Source organism: Stegodyphus dumicola, chromosome 5, assembly GCF_044657685.1.
Source record: "Stegodyphus dumicola isolate Sdum_Otavi_A_Nest chromosome 5, ASM4465768v1".
Lineage (NCBI taxonomy): Eukaryota > Metazoa > Arthropoda > Arachnida > Araneae > Eresidae > Stegodyphus > Stegodyphus dumicola.
In genome coordinates, this window is record NC_140772.1 from 165296084 (window position 1) to 165301458 (window position 5375).

Below are 5375 nucleotides of genomic sequence, written 5' to 3' on the forward strand. Positions count from 1 at the left end.
TAACCATTTCACCTCTTAACGGTAGAGGAGGAAAGCACATTTCAACTAGGTCTTCTAGAATATCCCATACACGTTCAGTAGTATTGAGATCAAGGGAATGTACAGAACATAGAAGTTGCTTAAACTCTTCATTTGTTTCACACTGTTGTCAGTTATGTGCTATAAATTGGTGCACTGTCATACACGGCTCCCTTTTCTGATATAGTATATAGAAGTGGTCCTTTAGAATACACCCATAATACTTAACAGGAATTTCATCTACAAAACTACCACATACGTAAATGCTCCTACAATATTGCTGCTCAAAGCGTAATTAGAGAAGCTGTGTGCTTTAATCTGAACATATGCTTCTGGAAAGTGTTTGCTCATAAACTCTCCTAAAAGGGAGAAAAAATAGCGACGATGATCAGGTGACTGAATAATTCACACTTTTAATTGCATTTTGTCCGAATTTTATGGCTTTAATACCACTAAAACCGCAGTTTGTAACGGATATTTATTAAAGACTTTGCTGCAGCCATTCGATCACCAGTGAATGGTTGCAGCAGTGAATAGTTAAGTCTTTGATAGTTCTGTAAAACTTCAGACAGCCAATTGTCATGGATATGCGAGAATTCAACAGAATCTTGAATTTTACCCTAACTTGTATGTTAAGTTTTCCCTGACTTTTTTTTTAACTTGAATTGAATTTGTTGTTGTTTTATATTGTTTGGATTCGATAGAGTGATTCTCCGTGATCTAATATCGTTTTCCGATTATTTGTTCTTACATCGATGACCTGTGGTTTTGTTGAAGATACGTTTACCAGAGGATAGCAAACAATCTGTTTCTTATTGTCTCTGATATATCTCCATTTATGTCCCATCATTCTCCGTGTTTTAAGTGAGCTATTCTAACACAGCCGAAATTCGGACACTACTTTGGTTGTCACAAAACTACTTCGCACACTACTTTGGTTGATAAAATTTAAATCATTTAGAATTCTGAACTAGAAATGCATATGCTAGCTTGAATTTTAAAGTACAACACTCGCCAACTGTCTCCGGTTCATTGTTCAGTTTCTGTACATACACGAAACGATACGATATGCAGTTCATCGTATTTTCCATGACTCTTTTATTCTTTAATCAGTTCTTTTCCCTTTTCTCGACCTTCAGCTATCTATTGAACACGGACATCATACCAAGCATTCTGTTATGTACAGAGATTTATGATAGAAAGCTAACCCAAATATAAAAATATACTAGGAGAAGCTTCTATACATTTCTACTTTGTAAATTAAAATTTATGTAGGAGATAATATTTAAATCATTAAATCCATCAGCCGTTATCTTACTCATATTCATTTTCCCCATACTGAAAATTGTAAGCACAGCGGAAGAGTAATGTCGATTAACAATAAATCTGAGTAATATTTCCTTTTTACTCATAATTAGGGATGTTTATTTAAACAATAGGCTTCAATCTCAAATGCTTAAAAGCTTTTCAGCAACTGAACGGTAAAATCCCTGAAGCAGCAACTGAATGAATTTGAGCAAGATTCCAATCTCGACGGATAGGCTGGTTGAATTAAAATTTTCATAAATCTATCCATGTGTAATATGAATACGAGCCATTTGCCTTAAGAAATCTTGAACGAAGGTATCCCTTCCTTTCTGCAAATAGCTCTCGAATGCTTTCCCACAATATAATTAATGAATAACCCTAAGCCTTGAATGCTAAAATTATAGTAATAATGAACAGTAGTAATGATAATACAAAATTATTGAAATAAGCTCTATCGTAGTTTTTTTCTCAAAAGCGATATAATACATATTTGTGCATTGAATGCTTGCAAAATGTGTCGTGTTTTTATCTTTGCATGTACCCTTTAAATTTTATAATTTCTCAGTAATTTCCTTTCTCAGAAAAAGATTAAAAAATAAAAAAAGTCAGTTCAATGAATGGGTCATTTAGAAGCATCTCTGTTCACGTTTAGGTGTGCTTGAAATTTCTAGAAAAAGTATTCCACCTAATTTTTAATATTAAATCTTAAAATGTGTACATTATCACAAAGAATTTTGTAGAAACTCAGAAATAAGCCAACTTCAAACAAACGAACAGTAAACTGAAAACTTCGAAGAAGAAAATTCAGCTTTGTCTTACCTAAAATATAACAATAAACAGAGCTAATTTCGGTAGTAAACAAGAAACATTTCTAGCTTCATGGGATAAAACGATCGCTTGCATCTCGGCTAATTCCGTCGAATCTGATACATTGTGGGAAGAAAGGAAGAGAATAGACAAGTTGTTTGTGTAAAATATTTCGTCAACCAATTCTGTAACTAGAAAGCATCCACAGTTTCTAACCAGGCAAAAAACAAACAAAAAGGGGAAAAAAGAAAAAGGGGCAAATATAGAAAGATGACACTACTGAGAATAAATCGCTTAGATTTAAATTTATGATTCTAAACAAAATCTATCATTCATTGCAAAGTTTTATATTTAATATAATTAATAAGTATTTTGCTGGGAGATTTAGTTAAGAAGTAATAACTCTTTTTCGAAATTTTATATTTATAGATATGTTTAAAGACAAAAAAAACTTAACTATATATTAATGCAAGAAATTTACAAATGCTTGTTAACGGAAGGGTAATTTTAAACGTGTATTTATATACTGCTTTCATGGCAAGAAATACCGCAGTTTGATATTCCATACCTGTTTCATTTCAGAATCCTTCATGTTTCCACCTTTTGAAGGATGTCATGTAGGATTGCTTGGCAAAAAATATGTCAGTAAGGAAGTTTTAGGAAAAGGCCATTTCATTTACGAATGGAATTTTCTCCAATTTTTAAAAACCATTGGAGTTTGTGCAAAAAATATTTCACAAAGAAATTAGAAAAATTAAGGATGAAACATCATCTTCACAATATGTAATCATTCAAGTCAGGTCGATTATTCTTATTAAAAGCATCGTTACAAATCTTGTCTTGTCATGAATTCTGCTGGCTCGTGTTATATCTTTTCAGAGCCCTTTTTGTAAGTTTGAAGGAAATTATTCTCTTTACTTGCATGATATCTTCTTTAAAGTTATGAAGATATTAGGTTATTTTGAAGTAGAAGATATTTTTATTTTTATTTTACTTTTATAAGCCTGCTTCGTCTCTCAGTGGGCACTACAGGTCAGTCATGTTATCGAAAAATGAGCAATGCCGTCGCCGGGACTCGAACAACGGACATCTCGAATACGCGTCGAGTATGCTGACCACTACACCACGATGGCATGCTAAGAAGTCGGAAGAAATAACTTATATACTCCTCCTTTTAAAGGGCGACTGGGGATTAGGGAACCCAATCGCCAAATCCTGATAGTTTAAAAAAAATCGCCAAATCCTGATTCGCTACCTTTTCTTTAGTTCGGGCGCCACTGTAGGTTATTTTGAAAAGGAAAATATGAAAAATGAGCAATGACCTCGCCGGCACTCGAATCACGGACCTCTCGAATATTCGCCGAGCGTGCTGACCACTATACCTCGAAGGCATGCTAAGAAGGCGGGAGAAATATCTTATAAAGTAATTGTAGTATTACTCACTTTTAGCTATCAAAAGTCATAGAAGGTTCAAAGTATTATTATATAAAACAAACGTAAAAATAATTACAACGTTTCAAATTCATTTTTGTATAGGTTAAACTTAAAACTGAACTGGTAATTAATGTTTCCGAATTAACAGACATTTGCGATTAATAAAAATACAACATATATATCGTTAACCATACAGCGAATAAATTCGAGTTTAACGCTTGAAACATAATTCTTTGTGCAATTAAATACACAAGAACTAAATACTTTATTGGAGGTCTACTTTATTGAGGAGCTTGTCTCTCAGTGGCATTAAATCAGTGTAATCAGCATTTCAATTAGTATAAGTTTTTCATCATTCTTTCAAGATGCATTGACATGCAATCATTGCCGCATTTTATCATTGCGGCAGACACTACCGCATTTTATCATTTCTAACGGTTTGTTGTGTTTGTTCCTTGTTAGATGTACAAGGTAAGGATTGTATGTCTATTGTGAAAAATTATAGTGGCTTATCAGTCCAACTAATGTAACATAAAACGAAAATAATGCTACAAAATGAATAAACGAAACGAATTGTCATCCGTAACCACGGAGCAATCATCTTAACCAAAATTATTAATACATGCTGAGGCGTGTATCAAAAAGCAAGATGAAACACGTGTCTCCAAGAGAAAGGTAGATACAATCAGCTGTTGTTATGATAGTATATCTTATTCGCATTATTAACTTCTCGCGTTTGATCTCCTTTATTTTTCTACTGTTGAGGTATTAGGTCGAAGAAATAACGTAATTAAAATGAATAAGGCCCTCTTAAAGCACTCTACGTCTCCACTCCAGAATAAAATCACCCAGATAACAACTTACGATTAAGTAAGCTATGCAAAGTGTAAATTTTATGTTTTTCAGCAAAGTGTCATGAATCTTAAAACATATGATCAGTAGTTTTGTGAGGTTTATCTATTTATTTTTGACTAATAGTTAATTTTTAGTACTTTCCTATCACCATCTTTTCACCCACGCTTTTTATTCCAGAATGTAAATGAGATAGTGAACGTTTATTCAAATTAAACTGTGATTATTAGCGATATGATTTTGTGACATTGAGTGCTTCTAGCCATTCGACTTTGTCTCGCCGGTTTTCTAGAAACCAGAGCCTTGCCTGCGGATTAAATTATTTCTGTGAGCCGTTAGGCTATGTACCGCATTTGAATTTGTTCAACGTTTTCTGTTGCCAGAAGTGCTTGGCTTATGTAAACACAAGTTGGGTAATTGTTAATTTTGTGTTCGCATAAAAGAGTGTTATACACCCTTCTTCTGACTTTGTTTTATTTCACAAGGCTAGAAGATAATTCTTTAGTAGCCTTTTTAAAGTCTATAGTATATACTCTCTAAGAGAACTAGACTTTATAGTTTTATATCAATATATTCTACAGATCTTGTAAATATAAAATAAAACTGATGTGAAAACCACATGACTTCCTTGTGCGGCCTATTAAATTATATACACTTTTTGCTGCAATTAATATAAACTTATTTCTTCGAATTTTTTAATTTAATTAACCTATTTGTCAAGGCAATTTGGAAATGACATAAAAAATTGCAAATTTTGAAATTAAATACACCGGTTAATTTTTGTTGTACGACAGTCAAACGTTTTCTAATTTTATTTTTCATAACGAGATAAAAACTTTCCGAAATATAACTATAGGAACCGGGAGACTGCATTAAAAGTTAGCTTTCGTTATTTCTCGAAAACCGAGTTTTCTTTTTTTTAATTTGATATTTACAAAACATGAATATTTTCGCGC